Here is a 15703-nt window from a genome sequence, read left to right as displayed (position 1 = left end):
AGGGGGATCACGCATGAGGCTGACATGCTTATTTAGGTGTATAAAAGATTGCTTGGAACGTTATATCACCGTAGAAGCCTGGCTACAGACAGAGAGCAGGCGGTTGCCCCACCAGTGCGAATAAAGACTACTTGATTCTTCAAACCCAGACCTGGTGTTTATTGTAAAAATTCCACTACAATTGGCATAGTTGGCAGGATCTCGAATGAATGGCGGACAATGGCAGATGTAAGCCATTGCAAAAGTGTGAGCATGTTTTAAATACCAAGCACAGTTAGGACAAGGGCAGAAATCTGTCTGGTGTCAGCTGCTGAGAGATTCGAATCTGCAGGTGTGCCAAGACTTCAGTAGTCAGCAGAAGAACCCAGGTGAAAAAATTATGGTCAGTTATATAGAAGTGTGTCTGTGTAACATTGTGATTGATAATTGGCATACGTTGCTAGTACCGATCTCACGCAGGGCGAATAAGTAAGGGACGTACTGCTGACAACCAATAAAGTTGCAAGTAATGTTCTCACTCGTGAGGAGTAAGTAAAGGACGTACCGCTAACAGCCTATAGGTTGCAAGTAATGGTCTCACTCAGTACGAGTAATTAAGGGCCGTATCAATGACAACCAATAGGTTGCAAGTATCGGTCTCATTCGTCAGGAGTAATTAAGGGACGTACCGCTGACGACCAATAGGTTGCAAGTATCGGTTTCACTCGTAAGGAGTAAGTAAGGGACATACTGCTGACAACCAATGGGTTGCAAGTAACGGTGTCACTCAGGATGAATAAATGAGGGACGTACCGCTGACAACCATTAGGTTGAAACTATCAGTCTCATTCGTGAGGAGTAAGTAAGGGACTACTACTGACAACCAATGGGTTGCAATTAACGGTGTCACTCAGGACGAGTAAGTAAGGGACGTACCGCTGACAACCATTAGGTTGCAAATATCGGTTTCACTCGTGAGGAGTAAGTAAGGGATGTACCCCTGACAACTAATAAGGTTGCAAGTAACGGTCTCACTCGTGAGGAGTAAATAACGGACTTACTGCTGACAAGCAATAGGTTGCAAGTAACGGTATAACTCAGGACGAGTAAGTAAGGGACGTACCACTGAAAGCCAATAGCCATGGGAAGTGAGAAACTTGAGTGGGGACCAGAGGGGTCTCTGACATGCTACCGAGCAGACAAAAATCAAAAACTAATTGAAATAATGATTAAACAAAATTGGTAACCAGATGTCCCACCTGCTGAACAAAGAAAATGGTAGGAGTCAGAAAAGAAAAAAAGGAGGAGAAAACCCTCGTTTTCGTCACTACCTCATGTTATGAACACAGTAGATGGACTAGACTATTGACTGAAACGTGATGAAATAGCGTTAAACCGAGAGTAGGTGTGATGGGACACACCAAAAGGAGGACAATATATACTTGGGTGAGGGGGTGGGGTCTTACGCAGAAAGGCAGCTGAGTACAACCAAGGCCACGACTGGGTCGAACCACCCCGCTATGAGTAACAACTGCCAGCAGCCCCCATTAAGGTAGAGTTCATACCACAAGTTCCCGCAATCCCTGCCCAGGGACAAGCAATTGCTCCCCCAGCAATACCAGACCAGGTCAAAACTACGTAGGTGTCATTCTCCCTGGGTGACAAATTAAAACTACTCGAGATATTCCCAGATTTAAAACCCAGACAAAGTAATGGGGCGTTTTGGCAAAAAATGAAGGAAATGCGAATATATCATAACTTTCATAATTGTGATGTGGGAGGATGATTCGGGGCAAGAATGAGTGAAGATATGTGGCAACGACTGGCCCAAGATTTCAGATACGGGATGTGGTGCGCCGAAGTGGCACCTACAGCTGCCCAACAGCCGGCGGAGTATGATCTGTTTGAAGCTAATGTTACACGGGACATGGGAGTAAACAAAGAAACATAGAAAATAGGTCATTTGGCCCTCCGAGCCTGCACCAGCATTCAATATGATCATGGCGGATCATGCAACTTCAGTACCCGATTCCTGCTTTCTCTCCATACCCCTTGATCCCTTTAGCTGTAAGGGCCACATCTAACTCTCTTTTGAATATATCTAACGCACTGGCTTCAACAACTTTCAGGTTCATAATTCTCTGAGTGAAGAAGTTTTTCCTCTACTTGGTCCGAAATGGCTTACCCCTTATCCTTAGATTGTGACCCCTGGTTCTGGACTTTCCCAACATCGGGAACATTCTTCCTGCATCTGACCCTGTCCAAACCCGTCAGAATTTAATATGTTTCTAAGATCTCAACTCATTCTTCTACATTCCAGTGAATATAAGCCCAGTCGATCCAGTCTTTCTTAATATGTCAGTCCTGCCATCCCGGGAATCATAAAAACATAGCAATTAGGTGCAGGAGCAGGCCATTCGTCCCTTCGAGCCTGCACCGTATTCAATAGGATCATGGCTGATCATTCAACCTCAGTACCCCTTTCCTGCTTTCTTTCCATGCCCCTTGATTCTTTGGCCGTAAGGGCCATGTCTAATTCATTTTTGAATATATCTAACAAACTGGCCTCAACAAGTTTCTGTGGTAGAGAATTCCACAAGTTAACCACTTTCTGAGTGAAGAAGTATCTCCTCATCTCGGTCCTAAATGGCTTACCACTTATCCTTAGACGGTGACCTCTGGTTCTGGTAAATCGGTCATTGAAGGTTGGCATGCAGGTACAGCAGGTGATGAAGAAGGCAAATGGCATGTTGTCCTTCATAGCTAGAGGATTTGAGTATAGGAGCAGGGAGGTCTGACTGCAGTTGTACAGGGCCTTAGTGAGGCCACACTTGGACTTCCCCAAAATCGGGAACATTCTTCCTCCATCTAACTTGTCCATTCCCGTCAGAATTGTATATGTTTCGAAGAGATTTTCTCTCATTTTTCTAAACTCCAGTGGATACAAACCCAGTTGATCCAGTCTCTTCTCATATGTCAGTCCTGCCATCCCCGGAATCAGTCTGGTGAACCTTCACTGTACTCCCTGAATAGCAAGAAAGTCCTTCCTCAGATTAGGCGAACAAAACTGAACACAATATTCCAGCTGTGGCCTCACCAAGGCTCTGTACAACTGTAGTAAAACCTCCCTGCTCCAATACTCAAATCCTCTAGCTATGAAGGACATCATGCCATTTGCCTTCTTCATCACCTGCTGTACCTGCATGACAACCTTCAATGATCGATTTACCATGATACCCAGGTCTCATTGCACTTCCCCTTTTCCTAATCTGTCACCATTCAGATAAACTACTGTCTTCCTGTTTTTGCCACCAAAGTGGATAACCTCAGATTTATTCACATTTTACTGCATCTGCCATGCATTTTCCCACTCACCTAACCTGTCCAAGTCACCCTGCAGCCTCTTAGCATCCTCCTCACAGCTCACACCGCAACCCAGCTTAGTGTCATCTGCAAATTTGGAGATATTACATTCAGTTCATTCATCTAAATCATTGATGTATATTGCAAATAGCTGGGATCCGAGCACTGAAACTGAGGTACCCCACTGGTCACTGCCTGCTATTCTAAAAACAACCCGTTTATTCCGACTCTGTGTTTCCTGTCTGCCAACCATTTCTCTATCCATGTCAATACATTACACCCAATACCATGTGCTTTAATTTTGCACACTAATCTCTTGTGTGGGACCTTGTAAAAACTCTTTTGAAAGTCCAAATGCACCACATCCACTGGTTCCTCCTTATCCATGACACTAGTTACATCATTAAAAAGTTCTAGAAACAAAGAAAAATAGAAAATACGTGCAGGAGTAGGCCAGGATTGAGAACTGGTTGTCAGATAGGAAGCAAAGAGTAGGAGTAAATGGGGACTTTTCAGAATGGCAGGCAGTGACTAGTGGGGTACCGCAAGGTTCTGTGCTGGGGCCCCAGCTGTTTACACTGTACATTAATGATTTAGACGAGGGGATTAAATGTAGTATCTCCAAATTTGCGGATGACACTAAGTTGGGTGGCAGTGTGAGCTGCAAGGAGGATTCTATGAGGCTGCAGAGCGACTTGGATAGGTTAGGTGAGTAGGCAAATGCATGGCAGATGAAGTATAATGTGGATCAATGTGAGGTTATCCACTTTGGTGGTAAAAACAGAGAGACAGACTATTATCTGAATGGTGACAGATTAGGAAAAGGGCAGGTGCAAAGAGACCTGGGTGTCATGGTACATCAGTCATTGAAGGTTGGCATGCAGGTAAAGCAGGCGGTTAAGAAAGCAAATGGCATGTTGGCCTTCATAGCGAGGGGATTTGAGTACAAGGGCAGGGAGGTGTTGCTACAATTGTACAGGGCCTTGGTGAGGCCACACCTGGAGTATTGTGTACAGTTTTGGTCTCCTAACCTGAGGAAGGACATTCTTGCTATTGAGGGAGTGCAGCGAAGGTTCACCAGACTGATTCCCGGGATGGCGGGACTGACCTATCAAGAAAGACTGGATCAACTGGGCTTGTATTCACTGGAGTTCAGAAGAATGAGAGGGGACCTCATAGAAACGTTTAAAATTCTGACGGGGTTAGACAGGTTAGATGCAGGAAGAATGTTCCCAATGTTGGGGAAGTCCAGAACCAGGGGACACAGTCTAAGGATAAGGGGGAAGCCATTTAGGACCGAGATGAGGAGGAATTTCTTCACCCAGAGAGTGGTGAACCTGTGGAATTCTCTACCACAGAAAGTTGTTGAGGCCAATTCACTAAATATATTCAAAAAGGAGTTAGATGAAGTCCTTACTACTAGGGGAATCAAGGGGTATGGTGAGAAAGCAGGAATGGGGTACTGAAGTTGCATGTTCAGCCATGAACTCATTGAATGGCGGTGCAGGCTAGAAGGGCCGAATGGCCTACTCCTGCACCTATTTTCTATGTTTCTATGTTTCTATTCGGTCCTTCGAGCCTGCACCGCCATTCAAGGAGTTCATGGCTGAACATGCAACTTCAGTACCCCATTCCTGCTTTCTCACCATACCCCTTGAACCCCCGAGTAGTAAGGACTACATTTAACTCATTTTTGAATATATTTTGTGAATTGGCCTCAACAACTTCCTGTGGTAGAGAATTCCACAGGTTCACCACTCTCTGGGTGAAGAGGTTTCTCTTCATCTCGGTCCTAAATGGCTTACCCCTTATCCTTAGATTGTGACCCCTGGTTCTGGACTTCCCCAACATTGGGACCATTCTTTCTGCATCTAACCTGTCTAAACCCATCAGAATTTTAAACGTTTCTATGAGATCCCCTCTCATTCTTCTGAACTCCAGTGAATACAAGCCCAGTTGATCCAGTCTTTCTTGATATGTCAGTCCCGCCATCCCGGGAATCAGTCTGGTGAACCTTCGCTGCACTCCCTCAATAGCAAGAATGTCCTTCCTCAAGTTAGGAGACCAAAACTGTACACAATACTCCAGGTGTGGCATCACCAAGGCCCTGTACAACTGTAGTAACACCTCCCTGCCCCTGTACTCAAATCCCCTCGCTATGAAGGCCAACATGCCATTTGCTTTCTTAACCGCCTGCTGTACCTGCATGCCAACCTTCAATGACTGATGTACCATGACACCCATGTCTCGTTGCACCTCCCCTTTTCCTAATCTGTCACCATTCAGATAATAGTCTGTCTCTCTGTTTTACCACCAAAGTGGATAACCTCACATTTATCCACATTATACTTCATCTGCCATGCATTTGCCCACTCACCTAACCTATCCAAGTCACTCTGCAGCCTCATAGCATCCTCCTCGCAGCTCACACTGCGACCCAACTTACTGTCATCTGCAAATTTGGAGATACTACATTTAATCCCCTCGTGTAAATCATTAATGTATAATGTGAACAGCTGGGTCCCCATCAGAGAACCTTGCGGTACCCACTAGTCACTGCCTGCCATTCTGAAAAGTACCCATTTACTCCTACTCTTTGCTTCCTGTCTGCCAACCAGTTCTCAATCCACGTCAGCACACTGTGCTTTAACTTTGGACATTAATCTCTTGTGTGGGACCTTGTCGAAAGCCTTCTGAAAGTCCAAATACACCACATCAACTGGTTCTCCCTTGTCCACTCTACTGGAAACATCCTCAAAAAATTCCAGAAGATTTGTCAAGCATGATTTCCCTTTCACAAATCCATGCTGAATTGGACCTATCATGTCACCTCTTTCCAAATGCGCTGCTATGACATCCTTAATAATTGATTCCATCATTTTACCCACTACCGATGTCAGGCTGACTGGTCCATAATTCCCTGTTTTCTCTCTCCCTCCTATTTGAAAAAGTGGGGTTACATTGGCTACCCTCCACTCCATAGGAACTGATCCAGAGTCTATGGAATGTTGGAAAATGACTGTCAATGCATCCGCTATTTCCAAGGCCGCCTCCTTAAGTACTCTGGGATGCAATCCATCAGGCCCTGGGGATTTATCGGCCTTCAATCCCATCAATTTCCCCAACACAATTTCTCGATGAATAAGGATTTCCCTCAGTTCCTCCTTCTTACTGGACCCTCTGATCCCTTTTATATCCGGAAGGTTGTTTGTGTCCTCCTGAGTGAATACCGAACAAAAATACTTGTTCAATTGGTCTGCCATTTCTTTCTTCCCCGGTATGACTTCCCTGGATTCTGACTGCAGGGGACCTATGTTTGTCTTAACTAACCTTTTTCTCTTTACATATCTATAGAAGCTTTTACAGTCTGTCTTAATGTTCCCTGCAAGCTTCCTCACGTACTCTATTTTCCCTGCCCTTATCAAACATATTGTACTCCTCTGCTGAGTTCTAAATTGCTCCCAGTCCCCCGGTTCGCTGCTATTTCTGGCCAATTTGTATGCCAGTTCCTTGGCTTTAATACTATCCCTGATTTCCCTTGATAGCCACGGTTGAGCCACCTTCCCTTTTTTATTTTTATGCCAGACAGGGATGTACAATTGTTGTGGTTCATCCATGTAGTCTCTAAATGTCTGCCATTGCCCATCCACTGTCAACCCCTTAAGTATCATTCGCCAATCTATCCTAGCCAATTCACGCCTCATACCTTCAAAGTTACCCTTCTTAGGTTCTGGACCATGGTCTCTGAATTAACTGTTTCATTCTCCATCCTAATGTAGATTTCCACCATATTATGGTCACTCTTCCCCAAAGGGCCTCGCACAACGAGATTGTTAATTAATCCTCTCTCATTACACAACGCCCAGTCTAGATTTGTCAAGCATGATTTCCCTTTCATAAATCCAAGTTGACTTGGCGAGATCCTGTCACTGCTTTCCAAATGCGCTGCTATTTCATCTTTAATAATTGATTCCAACATTTTCCCCACCACCGTTGTCAGGCTAACCGGTCTATAATTCATTGTTTTCTCTCTCCCTCCTTTTTTAACAAGAGTTGTTAGATTAGCTACCCTCCAGTTCATAGGAACTAATCCAGAGTCAATAGAATGTTGGAGAATGATCACCAATGCATCCACTATTTCTATGGCCACTTCCTTAACTTGTCTGTGATGCAGCCTATTAGGCCATGGGAATTTATCGGCCATCAATCCCATCAAATTCCCTAACACAATTTCCTGACTAATTAGGATTTCCTTCAGTTTCTTCTTTTCGTTAGACCATCGAACCCCTTATATTTCTGGTGTACTTTTGCTGCACTCCCTCAATAGCCAGCATGTCCTTCCTCAGATTAGGAGACCAAAACTGTACACAATATTCAAGGTGTAGCCTCTCCTAGGCCCTGTACAACTGCAGCAAGACCTAGCTGCTCCGATACTCAAATCCTCTCGCTATGAAGGCCAAAATGCCATTTGCCTTCTGCACCGCCTACTATACCTGCACGCCAACTTTCAATGACTGATGTACTATGACACCCAGGTCTCGTTGCACTTCCCCTTTTCCTAATCTGTCACCATGCAGTTAATATTCTGCGATCTTGTTTTTACCAGCAAAGTGGATAACCTCACATTTATCTACATTATACTGCATCTGCCATGAATTTGCCCACTCACCCAACCTGTCCAAGTCACCCTGCCACCTATTAGCATCCTCCACGCAGCTTAGTGTCATCTTCAAACTTGGAGATATTACACTCAATTCCTTCGTCTAAATCATTGATGTATATTGTAACTGGCTCGATTCCCAGCACTGATTCTTGCGGTACTCATTGTAATGCCCATAAATTGGGGAATAATAATGGGTGTCACACAAAATAAAGGGGAATCAGTGCATGAATATGGAGAACGAAATTGGCCCAGTTTTCTGCCCCTTTCAGGCAAACCACAACCTAACAGGGACAATCTAGCCTTTCAAAATATATACAAAGACTGATTGAGCAGCGCCCAAAAACTGTGTTGGTCACAATGCAAACGTATAACGACCTCGTACAACGGGCAACCGAATTAAACAGCCAACAGTAAATAAAGGTAACTACTGAAGAGCAATTAAGGGCAGTGGCGGGGGGGATCGGTCAGGAAGCCCGAAGTGTGTTACAGCTGTAACAAACCCGGACACCAATGTAATGAGTGTTGAGCTTCAAGAATGATAGCGAGACAATGTCACAATTGATACAAGCCCGGACATGAGGCCAGAATTGTTCGGCAAAGTGTGGTGGTCGCGAGGTGCAGGGATCCAGAGGACAGCGAAGGCTACCCCCAAACGAGAAAGTATCCAATAACTAATTTAAACCTCGCCCATACCATCCACTCCATACTTATCCAAGGAGTGGGGGTAAACCAACCAAGTACATGTAAAAGTGAAACACAGCTATTAGAGGTAGAAGGAGTATTATTAGCAGTTCAGTTATGGGTGTGCAAAAACCTGGAGGGAACTATTTAGGGGTAGATATTCTGAATGAATTAAAAATACTAATCGACTCACGGAATAGACAATTGATATAGGTCGAATCCAATGGACGAAAGCAATGGGTGCTCTGGCCCCATATGCAACAAAACTAGGAAGTGTGCAAACCTTGGGGAGAGACTGGACTAAAGAGGGGAAATGGGGAATACTGTGCTAAGCTGTTAACGGAGTGTGCGCGGGTAAGAAACAGGAATATGGATGGGTAAAAACAGACCCCATTATAATAGCACACCCCGTCCACAAGGCGCATCGACAATATCCTACAAAACCTCATCCGAGGATGGCAGTGCAGGAGATAATACGAGAGTTGGTAGAATAGGGAGTGTTGAGAGAAGCCACTTCCACTACCAATTCCCCGGTATGGCTGGTGCAGAAGCCAGACAGATCATACCATCTGACTGTCGACTATATAGCTCTAATTAAAGTAAGCCCAAGAGAACATGCCATAGTATCCAGTCCGTCGACCATATTCAACGGCTTCAAACCCAAACACAAGATCTTCATGGTCCTAGATATAGCCAACGGGTTCAGATCGATCCCTGGCATACGAGTCCCAGGGTAAGTTTGCATTTACGTTGGGGAACCGGAAATACACCTGGACAAGAATTCCACAGGGATTCCTCAACAGTCCCAATATATTTCACCGGGTAATGAATCAAGCACTGGAGGACATAGATTTGACACAGTATGGAAGCACCCTGGTGCAGTAAGTGGTCGACCTTCTGATCATGTCTGAAAGTCAGGAAGGGCATATGGGAGTACTGCTCTGCAGCCTACAGGCCTTGGAATAAGCTGGCTTTAAAGTGAACCACAAGGAAGCTCCGGTGGGACTCACACAGGTCCGATATTTAGCTCATGAAATAATTCAAGGTTCCAAAGCCCTACCCGAGAATCAAAAGGCATCCTTAAGTGGCTTTCCAAGAGCACTTATGCTGATGGGGATGGGAAAGGTACTCGCACTGTTTAATTATTGCCAGAACTTATACCCCATTTCTCAGCTATTGCAGAATCTATCCATAAGCTGGTGAAGGGAGGGAAGGCCTCCAGGACAAAATAGAATGGGGATTGGACCAAGATGTTGCATATACCGAACTACAAACCGCTTTACTATCTGCACCAGCCCTGGGACTCCCAAATATAACCCGATCTTTCCACGTACCTCGCAGCATAGAAGGCAACTTCTATAAAGCTGTGGTGGCAAAGTGCATGAGGTAAATATGCGAACATAAGCATATTACATCACACAACAAACACCAGTTTCAGTGCAATGGCTCGGTGTGTGGCTGCGTTAGACTGTGCAGCCTGGGCAGTCAGGATCTGCAAACCGGTGGCAATGTCCGGACAGATATTGCTACACAAGCAACATACCCTAGTAAAGATATTGAATACCGGTAAACTACGGTCCATTTCAAGACAGCTGAAGAGCTGCGTGGGAAGCGGTCATCATACCTAACAACCGGTCAGTACAGAAAGTGAGGGGTGGCCGTGTGAATCCAGCAGACAGTATACCATCTGAGAGAGAAACACATGAATATCAACTGACAATAGATGATTACATACAGGGAAACATGTTAGATGAACGAATAGAGAACCCGGACCAAAACTTATATGTAGAGGGAACACGCTGGTAGCTAAATGGAGAACCCCATACAGGTTAGGCTTTAGTTAATAATGATAGAAAAATTGAACCAAAAGGAGAATTGGAGGAAACCTTATCATTACAAGTTGCAGAATTGATAGCCCTCGCTGTGGTGCTAAAATTGCTAAGGGAAAAAGGTTAATATTTATACAGATAGCCGGTATGCATTTGGAATAGTACATGAGTATATGACAGCATGGAACATAAGAACATACGAAATAGGAGCAGGAGTAGGCCATGTGGCCCATCAGGTCTGCTCCGCCATTCAATATCATGGCTGATCTGATCATGGACTCAGCTCTACTTTCCTGCCAGCTCCCCATAACCCTTTATGTCCTCATCGCTCAAACATCTTTCTGTCTCTGCCTTAAATTTATTCAATAATCCAGCCTCCACAGGTCTCTGGGACAGAGAATTCCATAGATTTACAACCGTCTGACAGAAGAAATTCCTCCTCATCCCAGTTTCAAGTGGGCGGCCTCTTATTCTGAGACTATGTCCCCAAGTTTTAGTGTCGCCTATGAGTGGAAATATCTTCTGCGTCCACCTTGTAGAGCCTGCTCATTATCTTATAAGTTTCTATAAGATCACCTCTCATTCTTCTGCACTCCAATGTGCATAGGTCAAACCTACTCAACCTATCTACATAAGTCAACCCCTCCTCTCCGGAGTCAATCTAGTGAACATTCTCTGAGCAACCTCCAGTGCAAATATATCCTTCCTTAAATACAGTGACCAAAACTGTACGCAGTACTCTAGGTGTGGCCTTGGTGTTTCATGCAAAAGGACCCTCAGCTCCCCCTGTAATGCAACACTTTGTAATTTTTCTACATTTTGATTGTAATTTGTTTTTCTACTTTTTTCTGCCAAAGTGGATAACCTCACATTTTCCCACCTTATATTCCATCTGCCAATTTTTTGCCCACTCACTTAGCCTGACTATAACACTTTGCATATTTTTTATGTCCTCCCCACAATTTGCTTTCCCACATGGAGTAGGAGTGGGTATGTAACCTCAGAAGGGGAACATAAAACACGAGAATATTGTGAGATGATTAGTAGAAGCTGCCCAGGAACCCGCAGAAACTGCATTGATAAAGATAAAAGCTCACAGGAAGGTAGAAGATGCCCAGCAAAGAGGCAATGAGTTAGCAGATGACGCCGTCAAAGAAGCTGCAGGCACGGTGCCAATTACTATGATTGCGGCAATCGCCATAGAACCTGGGGAAATGAATATACACCAGCTACAGGAGAACACGAGCATTGAAGAACTAGAATTATGGATTAGGAAAGGAGCTGTAAAGGGAGGGGATGGAATATGAAGGAAGGATCTACTAGTGGTTGCGTCTGACTGTATTCATTCGGAGCTGCTGAATATATACCATGGACCCGAGTATAGAGGGCGCAGTGGCATGATTGACAGGCTGAGTAGGGACTGGTGGTGGAGCGGGTTAGGAAGAGATGAAACCAACCATTGCAAACATTGCATCTTGTGTGGTCAATATAATCCGGGAAGACCAATAAGGGTCAAGATGGCAAACCAGCCACGACCCAACGACCTGTGGGAGAATTTACAAATAGACCTTACAGGACCATTACCCAAAGCGGAGAAAAGATATATTGTCTGGTAGTAATAGATCAATTCACCCGACGGGTGGAGACATTCACCACCCGAGATTGTAGCACGAGAACTATGGCCCAGATCTTCGCGTACAACATAATTCCCCGGTAGTGAGTTCCATTTCAGGTAGATTCTGATCAGGGTACATCCTTCATGGGAACAGTCAAGAATGAAGCCTGCCACTTGTTAGGGGTTCAGCAATGATTCTACAACCCATACCACCTTCAGAGCTCGGGAAAGGTAGAATGAATGAATTGTACTTTAAATACAACCATGGGCAAAGCCATTACAGAAACAGGACGGGGGTGGGTAGACACCCTTCCCTGTATACTAATGCGCCTTTGGGCAACACCATATTGGATAACTGGACTGATCCCATAGACATTTATGACTAGATGGACCATGTGCCTACCAGAAGGAGTATCTACCGGTAGTGAGGACTTAGGTCCAATAAGTGATCACATTCAAAACTGTGTGATTCTTAGACGATCAGTTATGAGATTTACGACAGGAAGTGAAGGAACAGCAGACTATTAAGGACCAAGAAGCTCAGAGTCAGTGACCAGTAGGATCTGTACCGGGGATGGGTGAACAAGTGTTCGTTCAGGTAGAACACGGGTGAGCACGATTCACCCCCAGATGGACCGGACCATGTGAGGTAATCCACACCAGTGATATATGTGCCGGTGTGGACATAAGGGTTAAGGATAGATGGAAACACTGGAGCCAATTAAAAAGGTATAAGGCCGAGGAAACAGTTGGTTAAATCAAGCCGCACGTAGATGACTGGTAGATGTCTTCACTATTTTGTTTCATAGACACCCGTGGAGCACTGGCAGATTTAGTCATGGATTACAGCAGGAAATGTGTCCGCTGGATCACTGATCGATCCCAGCAGGACCGGTTAGAAAGGGAAGAGTTAGGATAGGATAAGAAGAAATAAAACCCCTGGTAACGATCAGAGTATGCTTTAATCCACAAGTTAATCGATATGTCAATAACCCAATGGATGATTCTCACAGCCATCACTCTCGCCAGCGGGGATAGGTCCCTATATGATATGCCAAGCCATCTGAAGTGGTGGACCATATGGGCAACTGTACATGAACGCCGGGATTGAATTTCAAGTGCGATGAGTGGACGGCAGAAGCATTGAAGATGGGACAGAGGTCATGTTCCAATGCCGGTAGAGGGGGCGGGGGACAGGGAATATAGGTTTAGGGTGGTACTAAAATGACATTCCACGGGATATGTCTATTGGTATTTCGATGGGGGCTCTGCACTCAGCCCAGGTTTGTCCGAAATAAGATGCTACGAGTAGATATGATGACCATAAATACATCAACTTGACGCCTCGATGGCAATGCCGGGATGTGTATGATGATAACGGGTGTATGTGAACAAAGAAATGGAAACTACCGAATAAAAATAGGATGGGGACCAGCCCCACCAGCTCGTCTGCCTTGTCCAGAAGTAAACGAAGGAGCCCAGGGAAGCCTGCTGATAAAATGAACCAGGAAAGTGGAGTATTTTAAAGTGTCCCACAGAATTATTAAAATTGCCCTCAATGTTAGCGGGATAACTTTACCGAAGTGATGTGATAGCCATACTATGGTATTATGGGACAATGTGTTGTAAAAACAATTACAGGTGCCCAAGGGTGGTTAAACAGAAAAAGGAGGGGAGTACTAGAGACGGCAGGAGCAAGGTATGCGGCAGGGGTGCCAACATATTTGATATAGCATTTGATATAGCCCGTATAGACCAAGAGGTCCAAGACTTAGCCCAACGCTTGAGAACCCGTTTACTAAGGGAACCAGTCTGACTTCTCAGTTGTCAGAAACAGGGGACGAGGTCGCCAGAAAAATGCGGCAAGACGAGGAGATCCGAGAGCCCGGTGCCCAGACCAGCAATAAGATTAGTGTGCGACTACATGCCTTAGCCCAGAAACACATAAAGAACTCGTATGTGCAATGTATGGCACGTGGTTACTAGGGAACATCCGAGAAAATGTAAACCAGATGGAACAGAGAAAAATCACCGACTGGATTAGTAATGAGCAGTTGTCCAAATGGACTAAGGATCGTACTACCCTCTGCGATTTTTGCAACACAACACACATGTTCTTGTCCCCAATTAATTGTATTACCAGTGAAGTGAAATTGATAGCTATGGTCCTAGCTACTCCAAAGATAGAGGGCGCAGAGGCTGAACCTCTGTGGACAGTACAGAAAATAGCCGAGATACAAGGTCAATCCCGGGTTTTATTCCACGATATGCCCTCCTATGCAGTGAAATTAAGTGGCCCATTCCAAGGGTTGCACATCGACGGCTGCACACAATATTTGGATGGGATAATGTGCGCACACCCAATAGAAGGAGAGCAACATTTGTCGTGTGAGTTCACTCAGATGGTTAATTGCACGTTGGAAATCAGCCCCCTTAGTCAGGGAGGGACTGAGGGGGTAGCCCAGGATGATGGGAAGTATTGCTTATCTACCAAGGAAAATGAGTACAAGCATGGTAATGTCATATGTACGATCCAACAAAATATTTTCTGTTTTACGCCTAAAGCTGTGGTCAACATAGGCCATCGATACTTATCACCGCAAAGAAAGGAACACGTCGAGAACATCACTTTAAACAACCCCAGAGTGGATGAAGAAATGAAGCAATATGAGATACCAAGTTAGGAAGACATACCCCATCTCGAGGAACATTTGACGCAATTGAAAAAAGATACGGAGAAAAGCATACAGCATTATCATGAGAAATTGGAAGATACCATATAGCATTTGAAGGACATTGAGGAAATACGGAAGGACACTCAATGTTGGAAACATGTATGGAATTGGGGAATTAATGTGCATATCTATCCATGGATTCATATACTCTCTCACATATTGGTGGCCATACAGTTGGGGCTAGCTTTTGGATGTGGAATTTGGCTTTGTGTGGCATGCAGAAAGAAGCAAAGGAAAAGGAAAGCAAAGGTTTTAATTATGGAATAGTGAAAATTACTAGCCAAGCAACCTGAAATATTCTGAGACGTAGGTTATGTCCCGAGTCCCCCAAACCACGTGGCTGATCACAACAGAAGAGAGCAAAGGACACAGGACGAAGTAGAATTAGGTTGATAATCTTGGGCTGGGTAGCCAAGTACAAAAAGTGGGGACTGAAGTGGGGCTTTCGAGCTCTGCTATAATTAAAGGATTAAGAATGTGTCTCCAGACTCAAATGAGCTAATAGGCTTTTGCAGTAGTCAGCTTTTTAGGTGGCTTAATGGGAAGTTGATACAAACTTAGGAATATGTTGCCATTGCAATAACCAACGGATGTAAGCTGTGTGAATTGGAGATTGAAACATGGGGGCTTAGGAGGGTAGGAAAGCAGAACAATGGGGCAGAAGTGAACTCATAACAGGATACCATCTGGCATGAGCAAGTGTCTGTTAGGGTTATAGAGTTGTAGCAGTCAAAGAACAGACAGATAGGTGATCACAAACAGGTATGCTGAAGGTAGTGAACTAATCTGACGCATGGTCCAGGTTATAGGGCTTATCAGTATTAAGAGGGTCTGAGGA

This window comes from Pristiophorus japonicus, chromosome 19, assembly GCF_044704955.1.
Source record: "Pristiophorus japonicus isolate sPriJap1 chromosome 19, sPriJap1.hap1, whole genome shotgun sequence".
In the NCBI taxonomy this organism is placed as follows: Eukaryota; Metazoa; Chordata; class Chondrichthyes; family Pristiophoridae; genus Pristiophorus; species Pristiophorus japonicus.
The sequence above is the reverse complement of the archived record's forward strand: the minus strand, read 5'-3'. Positions refer to the sequence as shown.